General features: G+C 44.4%; 1 protein-coding gene across 1 annotated transcript in view; it reads right to left on the bottom strand.

Moving 5' to 3' along the window:
• LOC146789325 (ATP-dependent translocase ABCB1-like) overlaps positions 1–26,611 on the bottom strand; it is a 1,722,143-nt gene that overhangs the window by 818,699 nt on the left and 876,833 nt on the right. The gene's annotated exons all lie outside the window — the stretch shown is intronic.

Genomic DNA, 26,611 nt, shown 5'->3' with positions numbered 1-26,611 from the left:
GGATAGAAAAGTAGGCCCAGAACCATAGTATAGAGTGAAAAACAAGATGGCCGTGCCCAATCACAACCGCGTGGGTAAGTTTGCGCGATATTTCTCGTGAACACGCAATAATTGTCGCGAACAAGTAAAACGCGCTCCCGAACATGACATGCGCATCGCGAATACGCTACACGCAACCCGGAACAGGAAATAAGGCATCGCGAGCGGGCGGGACAATTGAAAAACAAGATGGCCGCGCCCATAGGTGACCGCATGGGTAAGTTTGTGACATATTATCCCCCGAGCACGCAAACAGCGCCCCGAACACACACAACGCACTCCCAAACAAGACAAATGCATCACAAACGGGCGCCACAAGCAACTACGCACACTTGCATAGCTACGCATAGCTCGCGTAGTGCAAAGACATCTTCGCGTAGCTTCGCATAGCGTGACTATGCTGGAGCAGGGTTTTCTGTCAAAACCCGAACATCAGCATATATTTTTTAAATGTCATAATTAAAATTACTAATAATTAATTACTAGATATTAATTTTGTTGAAGTTTCTGACTAATCAACCTTACTAATGAAAGAATTATACGTGGGAATGCATTTATGTTGCTTTATTAATACGTGAACTAAGTTGGTGAGCAAATTAATTAAATATGTGTGGCTAAAGTGTTATTTGTTATGTGTTTGCGCTTTGAAATAACGTGCTTTAATGCTTCTTTATGTCGCAGATGGCTAGATAAATACATACACATAAGGGTTTTTAGTGGGAATTAACACTGTGTAATCATTACGATGTAGTAACGTTGTTTTGTGTCTCTTTTAATTAAGATTGTCCATTCTGGCCTAGTCAAAGATGGCCGACAATTACAGCCTGCATTTGAGTAGATGAAATACGAAGAGAGGCCTCGCTGAATATGGTTGGAATCCTGACCTCGGCCTCCGTCTGTATTAAAAGTTTCCGTGAGGACAGCAGCTCTGGGCTTGACGCCAGTTGTCACCAGTTATCCTTGGGAGAGAATAAAAGCCACAATGAACTTTGATAAACTTGCGGTGGCTTTACTATGATTCCGAGGAAGAGCATTCATGGATGTTACATGGATGTTACATTTTTTTTTTAGTTTGTGTTTCCTTCTTCCGTGTTTTTATTTTTGAGATTTTCGAGAGCGGAGGTTTTTCTAAATGTTGCGAGTCAACATCCTTTCCTGCTCGCTCTGCTCAACGGCTCAACGGATGTTTAGAGTTTGTTTGTAACTTTTAATGTGTAAGTTTTACTATAAATATTGTTAGACTAGAGAGGGTCTAAGGCCACTTCTTCCCGAACCTATGCTCGAGAGGATCGACGCTGATTGAGAGGACGGCGACTCGGGAGACTTTACTGAGAGACCTGTCCTGACCTAAATGCGACATTTAGCTAGAATAGGTAAATATGAGAATAATGATTTTGCTATTGATTGACTTTCATTTGAACTAATTTAGATAAAAATAACCTTCAGTTTGAATCACAGTGTCGGGTGGTTATTTCTTTGTCATTTATTGAGTTTCCAAATGTGTTCTTATTGATTAAATCATGACTCGAGACATATCAATTAGGTTGCATTGACCTCAGTTTAGATGCAGATTGATTTAAGAGTTCTCTCGCATATTCAGTGTGGATAGAGTAATAGAATGAATGTTAGTGTGATGGGCCCTAGCGTATGATGAGTGTATGTGCGTATGACTGTGGAATTACTCTGTCCGTGGAAAAAGGGAGAATTTATAAGCTCCGATCTGCAGCAGTTTCCTGGTAGCAGTATGATGGTTTTGATTATTGTCTTGATCAGATAGATTGCTTGTACATAGGCTTTGGATTTATTGATTCATTGATTGATGTGGATATATGTACTAACAGTATATGTTGAAGTCGTCGTAGTAAGTTCTATGTAGTGTGTACGGCTTCTGGAACGTTGGGAGCTGGTGACGGTTCCGTAGTAGGGCAGAGGGAAGTGAGTGCTGCTCTCGGGAAAGACTGGATTGTTGGCCCTGTACGTATGCAGGGAAAAGCGTGTGGCAATTGAAGTTGCGTGTCGCATTGTCTGGGTTCGGAATTAGTGACATCGTCGTGTGTTACTATTAGAGACATATTTTCTGTATTATGTTGCTACGGCCTTGGTGTTGCAGTGACAGACTGAGACAGATTTCTGTCTTTACAAACTGGAACTGTTCACTTGGAATTTACTGAACTTTCCTTAAGTTTTGTATGAGGCTCAACTGATTTCCTATCGACCCATATGTCTGGATTCGGAATTAGTGACATCGTCGTGTGTTACTATTAGAGACATATTTTCTGTATAAGAGGAGTGTGTATGGTAGCGAAGGTTATCTGTGAAACTCTGGTCTTAAGTCCCAGGGATCCGTAAGGTTCACCGTTAAAGCTTATCGCTGGAGAAGTAATAGGTATTCTCTGAGCTTGATTGAAGGACTGGGCAGAGGTAAGCGCTGCTTGGTTAACGTGTGTTATAATTCTGTAGTAGGACAGACTGTTTGCTGTTCTCGGGAAAGGCAGGATTCTGTGAGGATGTGCTACATTTTCTAGTGTGAAAGTGCGTGAATGTATGAGCATTTAGTCAATTGTGAGACTCTTTGGAGCATTCCTAGAGGAAACAGTTATTGGATGCATGTTAGAAGGGCAGAGTAGAGGGATGTGCTACTGTGTCAACGAAAGAAATAATTCCGTGGTAGAGCAGAGGTAAGCGCTGTTCTAGAGAGAAGCGGGATTCTTGTGAAAAAGACCTTCCTTTACTATTCTATGGTTAGCGAAGCAGACAATGGAGATGTTTATATGTTGTAACTAATAGATTTTGTAGAATCTGAAACGAAGTCTACTGAGAAGGCTTTGTAAAGGAGGGGTAGACGAGTGGCAGGAGACAGAGTAGAAGCGACTGCAGCGACTACTGACGTCAGACAAGACCGCGCTGTGATTGGACAGTGGATTAGAACAGTGCTCGCGCTGTGATTGGTGCGTTGGTGTGAGCCGCGCAAGGATTGGAAAGGAGTACAGGGTGACGTAGACGCTCCAGGATTGGTGCGTTGGTGTGAGTCGCGCTGTTATTGGACAAAAGATCGTACAGTTGCGGAAAGGACTAGAGGGTTGTAGTAAACGCTAAAATGTATTATCAAACAGAGGAAAAGAAAAAGAAATCCTTGTTCGGTAAAATTAAAAAGTGGTTCGAAAAGGATAAGGACATAATAACTAGAGAAGGTGAACTGTTACCTCCGACAAGAACCCCTGCATCCTTCATGGTTGCGAAATATGGGTATCATACTTGTATTTGGTTAGACAATTGGGCTAAGTACACTAAAAAAGATGGTGTTTTAGCGTTCCCGGAACATGGTTCATTTAATCTGGCCGTGTTGAGAAATTTACGGGAAAAGATGATGTGTCTAGAGCCTAGACCAAGGCCGACAGAGTTTGAGGCATTTGGTGGAATGGGAAGATGAGGTGCATGAGCGAGAAAAGCAGAGGAGTGGAGATAATTATAGGTATATTTTTGGGAGGAAATATGATTGTGAAACTCATCATGATCGAATGAGAAGATGGCGAGATGCTAGTATGTCAGAGGGATTATATCCTATGAGAACTGTTGAAGAAGCAGAAGGGAGGAAAGGTGCAGAAAAGGTACCTGATACAGAATTGAGGAGGTATGGGGCTAATGATTATGAGGATGAAGTCTTGGATGACATGATTTACAAGAGACCACCTCCATATAGACCAGAACCAGAGGTGAGAACACCAGTTGCTACTCCAATAAGAGATACTTTGCAGATCATTAAAACAGAGGTTGCGACACCTGATTTGAAAAGTGGTAGCTCTTTCACGGAAAGAGAGAGAGAGAGAGAGCGAGAGAGAGAGAGTGCAATCGGGGATGAGAAAACAAGAGAGTTAGCAAGGACAACATCTGAGTTGACAGAAAAGATCAGAGAGTTAACGAAGAATCTAGAAGCTGTTACAGTACCTGTAACCATAGGTCCGGTTATGCCTATTTTTGATAAGCAAAGAATGGGTGAAAATGGTTTGACGGTTCCCTATGTAGGAAATGGTTTGGTTGGTTCTTCAGGAGAGTCAGGAATGAGGATGGAAGAAAATGATTTGAGACAGCTGAGACATGACACATGTGGTGGAGGGTCAGATGTACAGCCTAATTCAGGATTGAATACTGGTTGTTTAGAAAGATCGATTTTAGAACCACAGAGAACGAGTGACTACAGTGAAAAGATCTACAGAAATAACGGCTGAGGATTTGAATGATTGGTTGAAAGTTCTCCAAAAGAAGGATAAAGATTCACAGGCAGTGGATGTAGCCAGGTTGCGCATAGAATTGGAGGAACTCATAGCAGGAACAATTCCTACAGAGATGTTGAAAAATCATCATGATGGAGAGTTGTTATTCATGTGCAAGAGTATTACCTGGAGGGCTAAGAATACACATGACAGGTTGAAAGGAATAGCGAGTGAAATGGGAGTTGATATGGATAAGGTGAAAGCTTTGCAGAAGCCTTACAGGGTGGATTTCTCTGACAAAGACATTGAGAATCTAAATGATGTTGGAAGAACAGGGCAGATTAAGGAGATGATTTCCTTATTGCGAAAATGGGGTGATGTGGAAAAATGGAAGGATAGGTGGTACAAGAAAAGGGAAGATTCAGTGGACAGGACTTACTCAGCATTTCCTATGAGAGAAAAGGAAAAAACAGTGGATGCCTATCCTATGAGAGAGATTCCTGGAGGAGGATATGTACATGTCCCATGGACTAGACAGGATATTTTGTCATTTACGAATGATTTCCCTCGACTGGTATGGGCAGGTAGATAGGTTTGTGAAATTGTCAAAAGTGCTGTGGATTTACCTGAATAGTCTGTTTGATATAATTGTTCCAGCAGACTTGTGAGCAGAGTGCAAAATAGTTGTAGATTGGCCTGCTAAGGAGTACCCGAGAGATCAGAAAACGGGAGCTCCAGACCCAGAGGTCATGAAGAAGTATGAGCAGGTTATTGTGTTTCTGAAGAATAAGGTACCCCCTAAAGAAACAGACTGGGTTAAGATAGATCGGACACATCAGGAAGCAAAAGAATCAGTTCATGCTTTTTATGAAAGGTTGATACTGGCTTTTAAACAGTTTAGTGGAGATGAACACCTGGGTGATAAGGATTTAAGTCATTTTGTATACAGATTTGTATATGGCTTGAGACCTGAAATCAGTGAAAGGATTCGAGAGCACACAGTTGATTGGCAGAGTAAAAAGATTGATGAAATCTTGAGGCATGCGAAATACTTCAGTGAGGAGATTGAGGCAAAACAAAGAAAGCTGAAGGAGAAAGCAATGTGGGCACAGGTGAAAGTTGCAGAAAGACAAGAAGCACAGATGGTGGAACAAGCAAACAATCCAGGAAATAGGCCCAGATATGGTGCAGGAAAAGGAAAGGGGAATTTAGAGGAGGCCAAAAAGAAGTTCCCATGTCACAACTGTGGACAATTGGGGCATTGGAGATCCGAGTGTACCAATCCACCATTAGTGAGTAATGAGAATAAATCATTGAATCAACAGGTGCAGAACGAGGGGTGTAATCATCAGCAGCAACAGCAGAAGGTTGTCAGACAGCAGAGTCAAGAGCCAAAACCGCCCTTGCTGCAGAATAGAGGGTCCCAGAAATATAACCAGGACTCAGGATTCTACAATGATGAGCAGGTAAACAAACCGAGACGTACTAACCTAGTACAGCAGTACTGGCTAAAGAATGAGGGGAGTGAGTCTGAAGGGGACTACTGACGGTGCCGAAGAGAGGAAGAAGAGTGCATACTTGGTGAAACTCTAGAAATAGATCAGGCAGGACCATTCGTAGATGGGAAAATAAATGGGGAAAGTGTTACTTTTTTGGTAGACACAGGAGCGACGAGATCAACTGTCAGGTCAGCAGATATAAGACATCTTCCTCTCTCGGACGAAGCAATCCAAGTGGTTGGTGTAGCTAATACACAGATTAAGACTCGTCTTACTGAACCAGTAAGGGTAAGAATAGGGAAATTTTCAGACATGCACAGGTTTGTAGTCTGTGACACTAGTCCAGTGAACTTGTTAGGTAGGGACTTATTGTGTAAAATGAATTGCACAATTTTCTGTACTCCAGATGGAATAGCTTTTGAGACACCAGATGAGGATGTCTTGTACAGGATGACTCTAGATAATAGAGAAAGTGAGATTGTTGGGACATATGCTGTATTTAATCCAGATGACTTGCCTCAAGAGTTGAGGAATACAGTAAAAGCAGCGGTTTGGGATTTTACTGGAGAAGATGTGGGATTGATGAATAATGTAGATCCAGTGAAGATTTCAGTGAAAGAGGGAATCACTTATCCTAATATCCCACAGTACAGATTGACACCAGAGATAATTGAGGGAATAACCCCTATAATTGACAAGATGATTCAACAGGGTGTTTTGAGAGAGTTACTGAGTAGCCCATGTAATTCACCGATAATGGGGCTGAAGAAACCTAATGGGAATTTCAGGATTGTACAAGATTTGAGAAAGATTAACAAAATTGTGGTAGCATGTTGTCCCATTGTGCCAAATCCGTTAGTGATTTTGTATCAGATTCCTCATGATGCTGAATGGTACATGGTGATTGATTTGTGTCATGCTTTCTTTTCAATGGGAGAGAATAAAAGCCACAATGAACTTTGATAAACTTGCGGTGGCTTCACTATGATTCCGAGGAAGAGCATTCATGGATGTTACATTTTTTTTTAGTTTGTGTTTCCTTCTTCCATGTTTTTATTTTTGAGATTTTCGAGAGCGGAGGTTTTTCTAAATGTTGCGAGTCAACATCCTTTCCTGCTCGCTCTGCTCAACGGCTCAACGGATGTTTAGAGTTTGTTTGTAACTTTTAATGTGTAAATTTTACTATAAATATTGTTAGACTAGAGAGGGTCTAAGGCCACTTCTTCCCGAACCTATGCTCGAGAGGATCGACGCTGATTGAGAGGACGGCGACTCGGGAGACTTTACTGAGAGACCTGTCCTGACCTAAATGCGACATTTAGCTAGAATAGGTAAATATGAGAATAATGATTTTGCTATTGATTGACTTTCATTTGAACTAATTTAGATAAAAATAACCTTCTGTTTGAATCACAGTGTCGGGTGGTTATTTCTTTGTCATTTATTGAGTTTCCAAATGTGTTCTTATTGATTAAATCATGACTCGAGACATATCAATTAGGTTGCATTGACCTCAGTTTAGATGCAGATTGATTTAAGAGTTCTCTCGCATATTCAGTGTGGATAGAGTAATAGAATGAATGTTAGTGTGATGGGCCCTAGCATATGATGAGTGTATGTGCGTATGACTGTGGAATTACTCTGTCCGTGGAAGAAGGGAGAATGTATAAGCTCCGATCTGCAAACTACGCCCAGGGTTAACCCAGATATCAATATGTAGTCTATCCTGGTGTAAGAGTTGTGCAGGTTAGAGTAGAAAGTGTAATCCTTTGTATCCGGGTGTAGAAGGCGCCATGCATCTTTTAGGTTGTATTTGGAGCATATGTTTCAGAGAGCTGCATGTGATTTCGTGGGTTGAAACCGACAGGTGGATTGTCTATCTGTTATATGGTCCATTGGAATGTTAAAATCCCCTGCCATCACCGTGAGGTCGGTTAGGGGGAAGCTCTCTAACGATCGAGCCACCTCCGCCCAGAAATTTGGGTCATCCGAGTTGGGCCCGTAAACATTAGCTACGTGTATTGTCTCTTCCCCACTTCTCAGGTGCGTCACCAGGAGCCTCCCCTCGCTATCGTGTGATTGTGATTCTATTGTTAGGTTGGATCTCTTGGATACTAATGTCATCACCCCCCCTTTTTTTCACGGCAGGTGAGCTTGCTGTCTGTGAGATCCAGTTGGCTCTAACCAGTTTGGCGTCCTCCCCGGATAATTTGGTCTTTTGTAATAAGATTATATCTCCTTTAGTTTTGGCCAGGTAGTCTACGGTCTTCCTGTGCTTAATGGGATGGTTAAGGCCCTTCACATTGAGGGACACTATGTCCAGGTCTGTTGCGAGATTGAGTGTGTTAATGCCGGCCATCGTCTAGGGTGTAACGTGGTGGGTGTATTCATTTTGTCGCGCACCTTCATTTGACGGAGCCCATCGGCCTTATTTGTACCAATGCACTACACTTGCTGTCCAAAGCAGTCAAGGTCCCCCCATGTTCTGTACGCCATGTACCCAACCTGTCAGACAGTGCATATGTGTCAGTTCCCTTGCGGATGTTCTCTAACAAATCGTGCCTAGATATAGAGGGTAAAGAGGTGAAAAGGGACAGAAAAGTCAAGAAGATAGATAGCAAAGAACTGAGAAACCATAGTTCCTCCCCCCCTCCCCCTTACTACGCTATCTCATATGCCGGACGTACGACGACAGGATCATCGCCCCCGTCTCTCGGAGAATAACTATCTTTGGCTTATATATACGCATCCCGGCTGCAAAAAGAGCTAGGATGGGTGGTCGCTCCTTCCGCTTTTTGGCAGCCCAATTATGGAACAAACTCCCCGAGAGCCTTCGGTTGGAACCCTCTGAGGGCATGTTCAGGAAGAAATCGAAAACTCACCTGTTCCCGCCTGGATAGGTCTCTGTGATCACTAAAGCAACGTGCACCGCAGCGCGGGGACACACTGTATAGTGTAACCAGGCGCTATATAAGCCCGAATAACATAACATAACATAACCTAACATATATCTGTAGTCCCAAGAAAGATTATCAGAGATCTCTAGACTTTGTTCCATGAGTCCCCCCTTCATTATTACTAGACCCCAGCGATAGACCTGAGTAAAGAGTCAGTCAGCAAATATTCAGAAGGAGTTTGTATATAGTCTGACTTTAAAAAGATACCGGGAGTCGATTTTCAGTTGACCTTTGTACTTTTTGGAGAGGGGAAAGAGAAAAAAGTCTGTGTCGATGACTTAGTGTTGCCAGGTGCCAGAAGGACTTGTGGTAGAGTACCAGATTGACCCGTGAGGTAGCCGGTTGTATATATTCAAGCACCCCCCCATGAGGTACTTTGTCACTTGAGATAGATAGAGGTTGCATGAGAGCGCCTTGACCATGGTGGCTTTTCTACAGAGACTGATGTATTTGAGGAGCTATGTTGCTCCCCTGACAGGCAGAGTATGAAAAGCCCTGATAGTGAAACTCAGACCGGCAAACACTCATCCGGTGGGCAGTTCTGGTGAGGCTCTCCTTTTGCTGGTCCCTGGTTGTGCAGTCTCCATTTGCTGAGGAGTAGGGCCGTCCAGATAGGCAGCTAGGTCTTTAGGGTCGCTGAAGAAGTGTTGTCTCCCAGAGTCAATTATTCTGAACTTGGTCGGGGCCACAACGGAGAACTGTAAGTTTTAGGCCCTTAACCTGTTGCGCAGGGCAAGGAAGCCTTTCCTGGTATCGACTGTGGGTTTGGAGTAGTTTAGCGTGAGGATGATCTTGTTACCTTTCCATGTTATCTGATGGTTTTTATGTGCATAGTCGAATATGGCCTCCATGTGTTGAGCTCTTAATGGCCTGCAGATGATGGGTCTGGCCCCCTGTCTTGTTGATGATCTAAAGGTGGGGACTGTGCGCTCTGTCTAACTCAAATTGTCGGTCAAACTTTAGATTTGTTATTTTAGGGATCAGATCCTCCAGGAAGGCCACACAAGAGCCTCCAGTGTCCTCCTCTCCCTCCGGTAGGCCCAGTATGTGGATGTTCCCCCGTCGGTTTCGGTCTTCCAATTCCACTGTCATTTTCTGGAGTGATGAGGTGGTTTTTGTTATTGCTTTCAGCTCCAACGTTGAGCTGTGGGAGGCGTCCTCTACATCTCTGATTCTCTGCTCTGCTTCAGCGAGCCTGTTATTGACCGTGTGCAGATTCACTCTGACCGTTGCAAACTCAAGCTTTATGGCGTCCGTGGTGTTCTTTGTGGACTTGGCCAGGTCGTGGACCTCTGCAAGTTTCTTTAATATCATTTCTAGGGTGCTGTTGATATCCTGCTTCTGCTTAATGGGGGAGTCTGATATTGATGGGTCACCCTTGTTCTTCTTCAACTGTTGCTGTAGCCTTGACTCTCTTTCTGCCATGGCTGAAAACCTTGTGGATTTTCTCCTTGGTCTGCGCTTGTGTTGACTCCCTAGGGCTTTTGAGCCTTTTGTACCACCTCAAGTTTCCTGATCGTGGTTTAGTTTAGACATTATTAGACACTGTCAGAGTTCTTCCCTCTTGGTATACGCGGTGCTCAATCTCTGTTGCTGATTGCTGTTGCTGATTTCTTGTAGAGTGGGGGTGTTGGCTTCTATTGCCTCCCAGAGTAAGGGCTCTGTTCACCTCTGTGATATGTAGTTGATGACAGCGAAAGGCCACAATTAGTGAACGGAATGCAGAACAAGTCACTTGACACGCTTCACAGGTCTGCCTCGCCCCCTGGGTGGCTGAGTGGCTGTAGGTCGTAGGTACTGTACTGCTGAGGTTGAGGTGTATGGTGTATCGCTGTGCACTCTCGATGCACTGTGTTGTTTGGGTGCAGCGGTGAGGGGCTCGGTACTAATTCTATACTCTAGGCTGCCATGTGCTCAATTTACTTCCCCCTATGTTGCACTTCTTGGGGATGGCAGAGCTTTTTAACAGTTGTTTGGCCCATCCAGTTAACGTTCCCGAAGTACAGCACAGTGCTCCCCCCCTGGCATATGGCGGGTGTATTTACTCCTGCCACCTCCTGCTGTCAGGCGCCTCCTTTGTTGGTCCCCTAAGACCTTTCATTTCTCCTTTCCTCTTCTTCTTTGCTTTTGCCTTTGCATTTGCCTTCTCTACGAGATTCGCAATGCCAGGCTGACTTGGAATTAGGCGGTATTCGTGGTATTCGCTGGTAATAGCCGATTTGTGTCCTCCTTCGTGATCATGTCACCAAAGTTTGCTGTGGGAGTGTTGTGTGTACCCGTGTGGTGAGCTGTCTTACTGCGCTGAGTGTTTCTGCCAAGCGTCACCTCGGGACCCCCCTGAGTTCCAGTTTCACGAGCAGCCTCTTCTTCGTTTCTGCCGCCTAGCTACTTTCTGCCTCTTTCATCCTATCGCGCGACCTTTGATGTTAATTCGGGTGCTAGGAGACATGGGTGATCACCGGGAGAGAGCACGGAGCATGGCGTTTTTACTTCTTGTACTGCCCTCGCTGCTTGTGTATTGTGTTTTACCCGTTCACCTGTTTTATTTCCGGAACTTGTCGGTTTCACTTTCTATCCTTTGTCCTCTACTCGCGACTCGCTGGCCCCAGCGCCATTTTGCACACGCCTTTCGTAGCTTGTGTGTTTTGCTTTCACTATCTTATTTTCCTTTTTAGTGTAGCGACGGAGCGATAGGCCCCCCCCCCTGGGCATTTCCTCTCTGGGTCTGCTGCCCGAGGGACCCCCCCTAAGGTCTTGATCCAGTATGCTCTTGCTTCTGCTTGGGGGATCTCTCTTCCCTTCTTTTTATGGACTGATACTGGGGGTAAGCCCCTCTCCTAGCGCTGCAGTCAGTCTTTCACCCCACTCAATCGCATGCCTAAGCCGATAACGGGTCGCATCATTCTCTGTTTTCTAGGCTTACTTGTCTTTTTCAGTTGGGTACCCGCGCTCTCCTTATTGTCTTACGCTGGAGCAGGGGGATGTATCGTCCTGTCCTCCACGGTCCGCCATCTTACAGCACCTCCCCCTTCGCTCCCTTCCGCACTCCGTATTTGGCAAAATTCGGCCCTGTGGTTGGGTTTTGGCGCTTTATTTCGGCACCCTTGTTTGCCGATAACGCTCCGACGGTCCTACCAATCTTTTTGAGCACATCACTCTTGCGCTGGTTCTTGGGATTGTAGTTTAAAGTCTCCGATCCTACGAAGCGGTGTTCTCAGGCAGACATCTGCACTGCCGTCCAAGCCACGCCCCTCAAGTGGGAACAGTTTCTGATATTCTGTTGACGCAAGTAAATGCTTAAGTATGTTCAGAAAAGTCGTGTCTGAGGAACAATGTGCAAGTATATGAAATGTATCAAGGTAGAATGGGAAACCAATCAAAAATATATTTTGCAATTGTTGATACTTGGCATTGCACCCAGATAGTGTACCCTTTCTGCTGGTACTGACCATCTCCTGATCGACCGTGTCGGCTGGTTCTGTCGTTGAAGTGGATCACCTCTTTCCTCAGCAACCGCTTCCAAGCAGTTCGCCTTGCCAATTTCTCAGCTGAAAAAAGAATACTGACCTGCAGGGTTCCGCAGGGCTCTTCCCTTTTACCCCTTCTTTTTAACCTGTACATTTTACTCTTGATTCTGGCCCTTCGAAAGAGAGAGGTTGTTACTTTTAACTATGCCGATGACCTTCAGCTAGTGTTCAATATCGACTCATCCCCATCATCAGTTGCGAGCTTTCAATCTACAATGAATTTTATGAGTAATTGGATGAACCTTAACCAGTTTAAATTAAACCCCGACAAAACCGAGCTGATTCTAACTGGTGTGCCAGCCAATCCTTGAAACTAATTTCTGGTCTCCACTACTGGGGAGCCTACCACTCCCAGCCAGCTCTGTAAAAAGCCTGGAAATCGTGATCAGTAATGATCCAACCATGAAGGCTCATTGGTCTCTGCTTGTTTTTTCCATCTGCGGAGAATCCAGAAAATCAGCAGATTCCTGACCACCGAGGCCCTGACCCAAGTCGTCCTCACCCTGATAATTTCACGTATTGATTACGCAAATTCCTTGTATGCTGGCATTCCAGCATACCAATTACATCGGCTACAATTGATGCTAATCCATGGTCAGCCTAAGCACCATCATGTGAGACCACTGTTGAAGAGCCTCCATTGGCTCCCTGTGACCCAACGCTGCCTCTTCAAGTTAGGCTGTACCATCTATAAATCCCTCTCTGGAGGCAGCCCGACTCTTATCACCTTAAAGATACAGCGGTAGGCTCCCTCCCGCGTCCTATGTTCTTCTAACAAGAACCTGTTGATCTTCAACTCCTTTAAACGTAAGATACATAGGAGCCTCAGATTCTCGACCCAGGCACCTCAATTTTGGAACCTTCTCCCTCTTGAACTGCGTCTGGCCACCTCTTACACCCAGTTAAGGAAACTACTTAAAACTTAAAACTTGGCTATTCTCCCAGGCATATAATTGAGCCCACTGTCTTGTGTATGTAACCGCCCCAGCTTTGCGCCAAGAAACCGCTCGGTGTACGTGCGCTTAACAAATTGTTTTTAACATAACATAACTGATTTGGACTTCTTGTAGTTGATATGATGACTCAGCCAGTTCCTATTGGACACCGTTGTTTTGAATGGTAGTAACATTTTATGCTTCTATGTAATTAGTGCACAAAAGTTATCACCCTAGATGGCAATGGAGCACAGCCAATACCTTTGGACGGATTGTAGGGAATATCCCATGTTTTCGAAATTTCTTTTTCATCCATTTGTTTGTCATTGTCGGATCCTGCGTGGGTCTGACTTCTTTATTCAATCCTCTTTGCTGATTAAGCACCTCAAATGTATGGCTTTGTTCATGTGTATACTTGGGATCCTCTATATTGCTCCTTTCCTTTGATTTTTTTCAAATCTCTTCTAAGCTGTTCTACTCATTGATGGTTAGTTTTCACCAGATTTGTGGTAAATCCTGAATGAGCACACTATATTGGGTGCATCCAAATTATATAGCTAAACACCACTACAAGGTGTGTGGTGGTGGAATCACTGATGGCATGTTGCCCTAGAACACTTTTCACAAGGCAAAGTCGGCATTGTAGAAAGGTAGTCCCATGCCAAAATGCATATTTTGTTCTGTTTTTTCCCATCAAGTGGAAAATATTGTTCTCTGTGGAGGCATCTGTTCCCCCACATTTCTTCAAAAATTAGGGGTGATCCATTCCCATTTTAACCTTGGATGGAGAGTGCAGCCCTTTGCTTGAGTAAAACTCTAAAGGCTTAAAGGATGGGAATGGGCTAAATAGGGTGTGTGAGGGCAAGAAACTTGGAAGATAATCAGTGTTCCCAAACGTACAAGGCAAACCGAACCTTGATCCACCCACTCCCCACCACTTCCATGAGCTTTACTGCTGAGGTTAATTCTCACAGGTATTTTGCTGCAGATAGCTTTCAAGTGCAAATGGAGACATAAACAGATCTGTAAACAGGGTCCAAAGCTGGTGAACTGCAGAGTAGAATTATATAATGTAACATGACATGCCACATACAGTTAGACTTATATCAAGAGTTGGTCAGTGTAGGAAAGTGCCCTCTTTATATGGTCACCCTTACACTTTTTTCTCCAATGATGATGGTTATGACTCTGAAAATGCATTGAAGCATGCTATCCAGGCCCCAGTGCTAGTACACTCTCCCTCAAATATGATACAAGTGAAGTGGTAACCCCAAATGGCTTCACTTTGCAACAGGTCCTTTGGATTCACACTAATAAATCCCTAGCTCAGTCCTGCTAGTGTGGCACAGAGCAGTCAGGCTTCATTAGAGAAACATGTGTTAAGCATTTCAGAATACCAACAAGAACGATGAGTAATTGACACAATAGGTCTTGGCTATCCTTCTGGCGGTGTCCATCTCCTGCCTGTATGGGTACAAATGCACCTGGGGACAGGAGGTTAGCTGTTTCCACCTATGGGAGGCATCCTAGCAGCATATCAGATGTGGTGGAAGGTTTGAAACTCACCGCCTTGATGTGCCACTTCACTAGCCATCCTATCACAGAGGGAGGTGACACCTCCTTCCCAGTCAGGACTAACTTTCTGACTCCTGGGAGTGTTCATACCTCCTGGCAGGGGGTCAGATTCCTGTCTTGGTGGCAGCAGCTGCAGGCTGTCATTCAGGGCACAGGAATGGCTGGGGCAACAAAGTGGGCAAACACTAAGGTAGCCACCTGGGTGCATGTCAAATTAAATCTGGCTTTGGGAAATCAGATTTGATAAGACAAGTTGTTTGACACCAACCACAACAATTTTAAGTTTGACCATAATGGAGCTGGCAACCTCGAGGAGCCCGTGTGCCTCAAATTTTGTCCTATGGCCCCATGACCACTTCTAGTAGCCCTTAATAGAAAGAGGCTACTATACGGACATATAAGCTTCCACTTGTATGCCCACACCTTAAATATAATGCACCCTGACTCTTGGGTTCTGGAGGCCTACCTTAGGGGTGACTGACCTATATTAGAAATAGTGTGTTGGACTTGCCACTCATGGTGAGAGCAAAGTTGAGTTGGAGAAGTTTGCATTTCTCCTGTAGTCTGCAATGGGAGGCTTGCTGTCTTCTCTTTACTTGGGTCACTCAGAGTGGCACAATCAGTGCTGCAAACCCTGGTGACCCCTTTAACTCCCATGCCCTAGGTACTACTGGTACCACTTACCAGGGACTTATAAGGGGGTTAAAGTCTTTGTCAATTGGGGTTACCAATCTACTTGCATCTTTTTTAGGGAGAGAGCACTGGCACTTGGGCCTGTCTTCTAGTGCACTTTCAAAGTCATAACCATCAGCACTGGGAAAGAAATTGTGAGGGTGACCGTACAAAACTGGCATATTCCTACATGACCACGCCCCTACAGATGAAAGCCAATGAGCAACTAACCTATACCCTGGTAGTTCTAATCATCTAAGTGAAAAAACCTGGAAAGGCCATCTGCGTTAACATGGTTAGTCCCAGGTCTGGGTTCCTCTACAAAATACATACCCTTCAGGGGAATGGACCACCTCAACAACTTGGGGTTTTCTCCTCTCATCTGCATCAGTCAGCCGTGAGGCCTGTGGTCAGTTTGAACCTTTGAAGTGGGTGCCAAACAAGTATGGTCACAGGTTCTTCACGGACCAAACCACAGCAAAGGCTTTCCTCTCAATGGCAGTCCAACACTGCTCTCTAGGGAGGAGTCGCCTACTGATCTAGGCAACTGGGTGATTCTAACCCTCATCATTTGTTTGTGACAACACTGCCCCAATCCCATGTTCAGAAGCGTCTGTTTGGACAAAGAACTCCTTTCCATAGTCAGATGCATTCAGGACAGGTGCTGAGCACATAGCCTCATCAGAATGTTAAAGGCCTTCTGGCATCCTAAGGTCCAGATAAACTTCTTAGGCTGCTTCGTGAAGGTGAGCTCAGTGAGAGGGACCACAATGGTACTGTAGCCCTTCACAAAACTCCTGTAATACCCGCATTTCAAAGTGCGCAGCTTCAAGTCAAGCCAAGGAAAGCCCTGACTTGAGACTGGGTCGGGGGAGCCTCCCAATCTAGAATGGTCTGGATTTTAGGCTGGAGAGGTTGCTCTTGGAATTCACCTAACAAGTGGTGCCAAGTAAACAACTGAGCTCTGCCCTATCTGCAGCTTATACGCCTTGATAGTTAGGCTTGCCTGCTAGAGGGCCTGTAGTACTTCCTTCCGGTGGAACACGGGATCCTTCCATGTTGAACTGAGCACAGCAATATCATCCAGATATGCTGCACTAAAGTTGTCCAGACCTGAGAGAAATCAATGCAAAAAACTTTGGAAAGTGACATGTCCATTTTTCAATCCGAAAGGTATAACTTTAAATGTAAAGTGTCCTTCAGTAGTAGAAAAACACTGATCTTTTCTTTGCTTTCTGGGTGAGCCCAATTTGCCAATACCCTGATATTAAATCAAAAGTACTGAAGAATTTGGCTGCATCTAACTTATCAATGAGGTCATCTGCTCTTGGAATGGAGTATGCATCAGTTTTAGTGGCTGCATTTAAACACCTGTATTCCACACAAAACCTCATCTCTGGTTTGTCACACTTTGAGTGAGGTTTGGGGACCACCAGTACCACTAGATTCCATCACCCCTAGCTCTAGCATTTTGATAACCTTAGCCTTGATGCAGACTTGGGCTTGTTCAGGTAGTCTATAAATCTTATTTTTGAAAGGAAGGCTGTCACCAGTGTCCACATCATGAACACACCATGGTGTCTGACCAGTGGCCAAAGGAAAGAGCACAGTAATATAATTATGGACCTGCCTGCAGTCACAGTGCTGTTAGGTATTAAGAGAGTGTGAGAGGACAATTCCTTCTACTGATCCATCCTTTGGTTTGTTTGCAGTAGGTCGGGAGGTTCGCTTTCCTCCTCCTTACCGCCATCAGTGACCATGAGCATGGTCATGTCAGCTCTGTCCAGGTGTGGCTTTAGGCGATTTACTTGAAAGACTCTGTAAAGACTCCTTGGGGTGCCTAGGTCCACCAAGTAGGTGTCTTCCGCTTTTTCTTTCCGTATTGAGACAGGGCCTAATCCACTTGTTTTCAATGGCCCTGAGAGCCACAGGTTCCAAAATCCCTCCCAACTGACCTGGTTGTTATTCAATCAGCGCTGACCTTTGGTCATACCACAGCTTGACAAGCTCTTGGCAGGTCTCTATATTCTTGTTTGCCTACTTTATGTACTCAGCCATGTGAGAAAGCAAGCCCAACATATAGTCCACTGTAAGCTTCTGTTTGCCCATCCTGTAAGGGTTCCCCTAAGTTTCGTGAGGGAAGGCTGAGAGTAGCGCCTCAGAGAGCCCAAACCTGACATAGTAGTCTATGTACTGGGCTTGCATTTTCACATGGCTGAGTATATGACGAAGGCAAAAAAAATCTGGAGATCAGTCAAGAGATTGTCAAGCTTTGGAATGACAACAAAGTCAGCACTGGTTTAGGTCCAAGGTCAATTGGTGTACATGTTGGAGTGTATGGCTCACAGGGCACACCAGGACAAGTGGACTGGGCTCTATCCTAATTTGAAAAACAAAGAGAAAGTCACATACTTTGTGTACTTAGGCACCCCTAGAAGTCATTAGGGTGGGAAGTAATTTAATTATAGTACATAATATAATTATTTTTAGGAATTATTAATTATTTTTAATGTAATTTGGTGTTTTACTTCTGTTGCCGGGTTGTGGGTTTATAGGGGAATAGGGTGGGGAGTAATGTAATTATTATGAAGAAATTATTAATTGGTATTGAAAATTAATTGGTTGTTGATTAATTGTTAAATAATTTGTATTAATTGGTAATTAATTTGTATTCATTGTTTAATTGATATTTATGTTAATTGTATTAATTTATTATTTGTAGCGGTTTGTGGGTTTATAGGGGAATATGGTGAGAAGTAATTTAATTGTAAATAATTAATTATAGAAATAATTTTTATATATTGATCATTAAATTATTATTAGTTAATTATTAATTGGTATTAATTGCATTTAATAATTTTTTGTATTGAAAATTAATTGGTTGTTAATTAATTATTACTAGGTAATTAATTAAAAAATATATTTGTATTTATAATTAATTAATTATCAAATATTGTGTAATTGATAATTAAATGTAATACTTTTTTGGGTATTAATAATTAATTTATTTTTAATAAAATATTAAAATATTATTTTCCCTACCACTGCACTCACTGGAGTGGGAATAATAATTTTTACCCCTACGCTATCCAACTCTTTCCCTACTATTGCACTCACTGGAGTTGGAATAATAATTTTTACCCCTACGCTATCCAACGCTTTCCCTACTGTTGCACTCTTTGGAGTGGGAATAGTAATTTTTACCCGTACGCTATCCAACGCTTTCCCTTCTATTGCACTCACAGGAGTGGGAATAGTAATTTTTACCCCTACGCTACCCAACGCTTTCCCTACTGTTGCACTCACTGGAGTGGGAATAATAATTTTTACCCCTACGCTATCCAACGCTTTCCCTACTGTTACGCTCTTTGGAGAGGGAAGAGTAATTTTTACCCCTATGCTATCCAACGCTTTCCCTACAGTTGCACTCACTGGAGTGGGAATAGTAAATTTTACCCTTCCGCTATCCAACGCTTTCCGTACTGTTGCACTCTCGGGAGTGGCAATAGTAATTTTTACCCCTACTCTATCCAATGCTTTCCCTACTGTTGCACTCTCTGGAGTGGGAATAGTAATTTTTACCCTCCCGCTATCAAACGCTTTCCCTACTGTTGCACTCTCTGGAGTGGGAATAGTAATTTTTACCCTCCCGCTACTGGAGTGGTAATAGTAAATTTTACCCACCCACTATCCTACGCAAAAAATATTGAATATTTTTAATTAATATTACGTTAATATATGTATTAATTTTTATTTTTTTACTTACATTCATTATTTATTAATGTTAAAGGTATTTAAGTTTTTTTTAAGTATGTTTCAGTTAATTATATGTATTATTTCATTAATTTTACTTTACTTTTAAGACATTTAAAAATTTCGATATTTTGACTAACTATATTTTTTACAATGATATTTTGGATTCGATTTTTTTGTACTTACCTGTTTGGAGATAGGCATTGTATATTTTTCCTTCTATATTTTGGTAGTTCGATATTCTCCTTCTCGATATTTTGTCAGTGATCCGTCTATAATGCCTGAGGAATTCATATTTTTCAGCTAACGGACACTAAAGACTGCTAAATAAAATCCCAATTAAATCCATTAAAATAGGGAGGTGTCACCGTAGGACACCTACAGACATTCTCTAAAGCAAATGAATTGCATAGCATAAAGCCACACAATAAGAGTAGAGCATAGAGGTCTGGACATCTCCTAGTCTGAAAGGAATCTCTGAAGAAAGCCAAAGAGCATTGACTATTTATATCCACAAGAGACCCTTCTAAATCAGCATCAAAGGTCAAATTAGTGACCACCTTCAAACAGGAGTCTCTTGGCAGATACACTCATAACTCTTCTTCTTTGATCCACAAATTCGAAGTGACCTAGGATTCCATCTCCTCATTCCGCATGGACAGTGGTCCTCCCTTCTGCTCATTAATTTTTATCTCCTTCGACCCCCTCCATGCTCTCCTATCTTTTTCACACAATGAGCCTTTCTCCCTTCATTAGATAATTGTACCATGCACCTGCAGAGAGAAGAAAAACACTGCACCCAATGAAAAGCATTCACGTTGAAGGTTACACATTGCGAAACCCAAATGCTTAAGGCCTTTGGACAAGTTAGCAAAGCCAAGACTTCAATACACGTTGTAACCACGTAAGTACAGATACATAGTCATATTATAAGTGTAAAATGCAATTCTAATGAATACACATTCCAGTATATAATGAAAACAGGATACCTTTGCACAACTGCATAAATACATGAAAATGAATCCACGTTATAAAAACACACTTATAAATACACATGAGAACTGCAAATCATTGTTACTTTAAGAAATGCATTAGTGTGAGCACGTACAAGAATGTCGTGATTACGTAGCAAATGCACTTATATATGGCTTTAAGAGCACTTCACTTCATTCTTCACGTTATACCACATAAGGCCCTTAATGTATGTATATATGACCTAATCAATAGTAAAGAGGGTGGAACCAAAAGCATGCTGCCCCAAACTAAAGCTGTGTTTGATTATACCAAGGCTTGTTTGCTGCCAATAGGGCTGCCCCTACCTTTGTTCAACATTGCACCTAGTGGGAATCCTGCAGCATCTTCAAACAGGAGCCTTAGCGGCAGTTTTCAAGTATTTGCATCCCTTTCCTCACTTACACCGTTCAAGCAGCAAAACCAGTAACTGCAGCTCCCTCGTTCAGCACCATGGACAGACAGAACTCTGCAATCATGTCCTACGAGCCTGGGAAAATCCAAATGACTGTCGGAGCCTGGTCCTGGGACCTACACCCCTTTCCCCCCAGTGGTTTCCACTGGACTTGACATGCAAGTGAGCGATTTTTAGTAGTGTGTTTTTCCCTGCAATGTTATAGTTTTGCAAAAGAAAAATGCAATAATTTATTTTTCCTTTAAAAATTAATAATTCTGGTTATGCTCATCAGACTGTCTTCATTTAAGTGTCTAAAATTATATTTAAAAAACACTCTATTTCTTTGTTTAAATCGGTGTTATTGTTTTCAAATGACTGTAAGCACATTTTTCACACATGCAACATTATTGTCAATTGTACAGTACATGGAAATTCGCTTCTAGTTGCCCACAATGTCCTGCGTGACCTTGCCACAGTACAGTGTTTACGTACATATAGTAGTTTCCATTGAACTCAGGCGAGTGCTCCATGCTTTAAAGATGTATGTATACAGATCAAACCAACATTTGCTGTGAGCCAGCCTAATATAGCATCAAATTATTGTGCGGTTGTTTAGGGCAACTCTTTGCTCTTAGTAATGTTGTTTTGGCCTCCTATATGTTGCCATTAAATTTTTAGCATTCTCACTAACCCTGTGGTATTGTTGCTATTCAGGGTCTATTGTTTCTGGACATACGGAGTGAGGTATGAAAACAATACGCAGCATACAGCATATAGTGTGGTCACACCGCCTAGATTAGAGACGGGGTAGCAATTTAGAAGCAGGGCTCCATTTATGCCACATGAAACAGAATAACTAAAAAAAACAGGGAGAGGAAGAGGGGGTAAAATGATAAGTGGAGCCCATAGCGGTCGGCGCTCGCAGCCTTGCCATGTTCGGAGGGGAGCATGAGTGTGTAGAAAGGGAACCAAGGGATTAGGGCAGCGACAGTAGGGAAGAAGGGGAACCCCACTGTGTCTTTGATGTGGCTCAGCACCTCCTTCCAAAAGATGGTGACAAGTAGGCAGGACCACCAGATATAAATGAAGGAGCCAATGGCGGCGTTGTATCGCCAACACAGAGGTGAGGAGATAGGGAAAATTCTCCGCAATCTGACAGGCGTGTAATACCAGCGGGTTGTGACTTTATAGGCAATTTTGTGCTGAGAAATGCTTCTATAAATCCTAGGGATGTCATGCCAAAGTGGTTCTCACTATTCCGAGGGGATTGTATCTCGAACATCTCGAGTGCCACCGCGTTTCGTAAGGATGGAGAGGCATAGGGTTAGAGTGTTGTAGGATCTGGTATGTACGCGAGATAAGCCCCTGTGAGCCATCATCAAAGGAACGCACCAGTGTTTCAAAGGAATTGAGCTGGCACGTGGCCCCTTGTGTATTAGTCTGTGTGAGCAGCCAATGTCCGAGCTGAAAATACTGTAGTCGTGTCATGGCGGGGAGGTGATAGTCTTGTGTGCATTGGTCGAAAGACTAAAGGTTTCACCTTCAAAGATATCGCTGATTGTATGACATTCCCCTTCCCCCAGTCTAGGAAGGAGCGGGTTTGCAGGGCCGGAGAGAAATCGGGGTTCCGATACAATAGGGTGTTGGGGGAAGGGAAGGAGGTGAGACCCCTGGTGACTGGGAGTTTGTCCCATATATCCAGGACCGTTTTTGTAGGGGTGGCAATGTAAGCACTTTGTGGTCTACTCTTAGCCTTTTACGGCAACCAGGCCAGATTCCAAAGAGGTCTGCATGCCACCGCCCTGTCTATATGAAACCAATGTTTTTCACTTTCGTAAACCACCCATTATGATATGTAGAGTAGGTGGTCTGACCAGGAGTAAAAATGTAGATTGGGGCAGGCAAATCCCCCCCAATCTCATGGTAGCATGAGTATCTTATTGGAGAACCGTGGATGACCTTTACCCAAGATAGAGAAGGTCACGTCCCTCTGGAGGCCTGTGATAGCTGTTTGGGGAATGGACGTAGGAAGAGTTTGAAATAGATAAAGCACTTTCGGCAGTAGCAACAGCTTTACTGTGACCAAGCCATGACATCGGGATTGACTTCCATCACCTCAGGTGTAGAACCTCATTTGGCGAAAGTGTTAAGTTCAATGCTTGCAATTTGGTGTTGTAAATTTGTTCAAACTTATGAAGGAGCGAGATCAGGGTAGGGAAGGAATCACTGGGACTGGTCAAAGTGAGCAGAGGATCATCCACAAATAGCGCAACTTTGTGATCCTCGCTGCCAAAGGGAGTACCCCTGATGTTAGATGCCTGATGAATGGCTATCACCAGAGGTACCACTGCTAGGGCAAAGAGTAGGGGGTAGAGTGGACATCCTTGTTGAGTGCCCGTGCGAGGAAGACCGTTGACCTGGATTTGCGCAGTGGGGGCACCAGAGGATTCTCCTATCCAGGATGTCATTATAGGTCGAAGCCTAATATTCAGCAATACCGCTCTGGGAAAGGACCAATCCACCCTATCAAAAGCTTTCTTAGCATCCAGGGAGAGCATGCACACCGAGATATGCCATCGCTGGACCTTCTCCTCCAGGTGCCGGATGTTGTCCACCCCCTGAAGCTGACGTTTAAACCCAACCTGGTCTGGGTCAATCAGACCGGGTAGATATGGCTCCAATCGGTTTGCCATGAGCTTCGTGTAGATCTTGGCATCTGTGTTGAGCAGAGTGATGGGTCCTTCCCCAGCTTGGGAATTAGAACTATCTCAGCCATGGTCATCGTAGGTATCAAGCTAGTATTGTCGGAGAAGGAATTGAAGAGGTTAATAAAATGGTCCTGTATTTGGGGTAAAAATAAGCGATAGAAGGATACCATAAGCCCGTCTGGGCCGGGGGCCCTGCCCAGCGGCAGGTCCTTCAACGCCCAATGCATTTCATCCAGTGTAAAAAGGGTCTTCAGACTGTGTGTATGGACACCGTCCAGAGGTGGCCATGGGAATGAAGCAAGGAAGGGATCCACCTCTCCTTGGGACGTATCCCCTTGGTTATATAGGGGGGAATAGAATCTGTAGAATGCCCGCTGTTTGTCATTTTGAGAGGTGGCCCACGTGCCATCCTCATTTTTGACCTTGGTGATGTGGGTAGAAGAGATTCGGGTGCGAATTCGGTGGCCAGAAAGGCGCAGACTGAATTCCCTCCTTTGAAATATTTTTGCTTCAATGTAAAAAGTGAGCGTTCCGCTTTGTTTCCCCCATTGCCCGCAATTGGCCTCATAGTAGGGCCAGCTACTTCTTATGCCATTGCAAGGAGGCAGCATGAACCAAGCGTTCCAGGGTCTTAATGTCCCTGGATAGCCCGGTTTTCCAACAGCTGGGCCTTCCGGATACAGGCAATTACAATTGAAGTGATGGTGCCACAGATGGTCGCATTAAAGGCGTCCCCCAAGGTATGCCTATCAGTTTCAGGCAGGGCATTTGCCTCAAAGTAGGCTTGGATCTCTCACTGGATCTCTGCGATATTGACCGGGTTACGTAGAATGTGACGGGGAAGCTGCCAGCACAGGGCAGAGCGGGGTGCCTCTCCAACACCTGTCAGGGTCATCGCAAGATGCGCATGGTCCGAGATGGATATATCATAAATGCTCGCTGAATCAAGGGACAGGAAAAGTGAGTGTGATGAAAAGGGATAGTCAATGTGTGAATACGAGTGGTGGACATGGGAGAAAAATGTGTAGTTTTGTGCATCATGAGACTTATAATGCCATGCATCTACCAAGCCTAGGGCAGTAATGTCCCTCTTAAATGCTGCCGACATCGCTCTCACACCCTGAATGGAGTTTGCACTACGATCCAGCTCAAGGTCCCATACCAGGTTAAAGTCCCCCCAGTGAGCATCTGTCCATCTTCTTGTGAGGTTACGTCCTTGAGGAGGTTTCTTAGATATATGTCCTGAGATTGGTTCTGGGCGTAGATATTGATCAAGGCAAGGGGTCTGGTGTTGACCTGAGATTTGATTTTAGGATAGCTTCCCTCCCTGTCATGTGCCACGTGAGCCCCCTGTAAATTGAGACCCCCCTTGAGGAGAATAGTAACCCCAGCTGTTCTAGATGTAGAAGACGCCCAGTATTGAGTTGGGTATTTGGGATGTGCCATATGGTGTGTGTCTAAGCGTGAGCGGTGAGTTTCTTGCAGGAAGATGATATCTGGGTCTTGCAAAAAGAGGTATCACCAGACCTGCCTGCACCTATTGGAAGCATTGAGACCTTTTACGTTAAGTGATAGAAATCTAACTTGTTTCATGATCATTGTGTGGGGCATGACAAAGAGCAGTGAGCCAATCCTGTAGGTGTAAGAATAGGAGAAAGGCTGCAATGTGTTTGATAATTGTAAGCAAAAACCCTAGGCAGTCATGCGGTTTAATTAATCTAACAACTCATGAAAACAACACCATCATTATTATAGGAACTCAGTGCGAATACAGTCTAGCTATATTAAAACATATCTGAATTTTATTTGACTTATTTTTAAAGAGGTATGAAACAATTCATAAATACAATGCAACATGATTTCAATGTAACAAAAATCGCAAAAATCACAAACAATAAAAATAATTCGGAAAGAATATGATGTAGCATTAATTCATACATAATGAGAAAGTGGTTATGAAGTAGGACCTACTTCATAGCCACCTTCTCATTATGTATATATGTATCCCAGGTCCAGGACAAAAGAGGAGCTAGTACGTCTTGAGAGGGAAGCTGAGCAGTCAGATCTTTTGGTTAAGTGGGAGGGGGAAGCGGGAGACGGGCCCCAGATTGGTTTCTCAGGTATGTGTATTAAGGCTCTGTAGAGGCCGGTCTCTCCATTCTGGCCCAAGGCCGAGCAGTGATTCTCCAGCAGCGTCCAGAAGGCAATGTGTGAGCACTCACTGCCCGACAATGTGGCCAATCACCCACCCCGCTTTAGGAGGCTTGCACCATCAGCCAAACCACTGGAATTTCGGCCAAAAGCAAGACGGGGCAGGCGGCTACCACTTTTACAGTAGGTGCAGAGGCGGGAAAGAAGCCAAAGCAGTCTCCCTGAGGGGTGTATTACCCCAGGTAGGCCGGGTCTTCTACGACGGTGGCAGGCTCGAGCATCAGACTTCCACACACTCAAGCAGTCGGAGGGGGGGAAAAACACCCACTGCCTGATACCACAGCCCATCACCCCCTGCTCCGCAGCACCAATGCCTCAGACAGGTGTACAGATATGTCAGTCTCACCTGAACCCAATGGCAGCCTCAGATGCAGAACAGGTCGGCCACCGGCAAGCCCCATCCGGGACACACCACTCCTCAAGACTGGCACGCTCAGGGGATAAGTAGACTTGCTGCTGCTCTCTCCCCGCACTCCTTAGTTAGACCCAAGCTCCATGAGGGAAGCTGCAGTACAGGCCACTCTCCAGGGCCCACACAGGTGAGCAGCAGGGGGTCCGTTGCAAAGTCCACCGGGCCCAGTCCAGCCTGTGATATCCCGCCAGGGTCGGGAGGCAAGGCGCCTAGCACTTGAGAGGGCAGGCTGCCGAGACCGCCATCAGGCAATAGGCCCCTTAGATGGCAAAGTCACTTCCAGTTGGGCAGGCCACATCTGCACCTCGGGAAGGTGGCAGCAATGAGGGTCTTGCCCGAGCCCAGGCAGGCATCACATCCCCTGCATGGAGCCCAGAGCAGGTCAGTGATCAGCCCCCAGCCCTCGGGGATTTGAAGCCTCTGTTTCGCCTGGTCCCAAGATAGCGGGCCCCACTGTCTCCCATCCTCGGGTCTCGATATTTAAGTTGGGAGACTGGCTGCGGAAGAGCGGAGACACTGCGAGGCGTGTCCTACTACATCGGCAGCCCGGCCACGCCCTGCTCTAGTTTTATAGATTGGTCTATTACTTATCATCCATGTTGAAATGCTTAACACATATTCTTCAAGTAAAGCCTGACAGCTCTGAGTCAGACTACCAGCACTTAGCTAGGGATTTATCAGTGTGAATCCAAAGGACCTATTTC

Source organism: Triturus cristatus, chromosome 10 (genome assembly GCF_964204655.1).
Source record: "Triturus cristatus chromosome 10, aTriCri1.1, whole genome shotgun sequence".
Lineage (NCBI taxonomy): Eukaryota > Metazoa > Chordata > Amphibia > Caudata > Salamandridae > Triturus > Triturus cristatus.
This window is presented reverse-complemented; position numbering and strand designations above follow the sequence as displayed.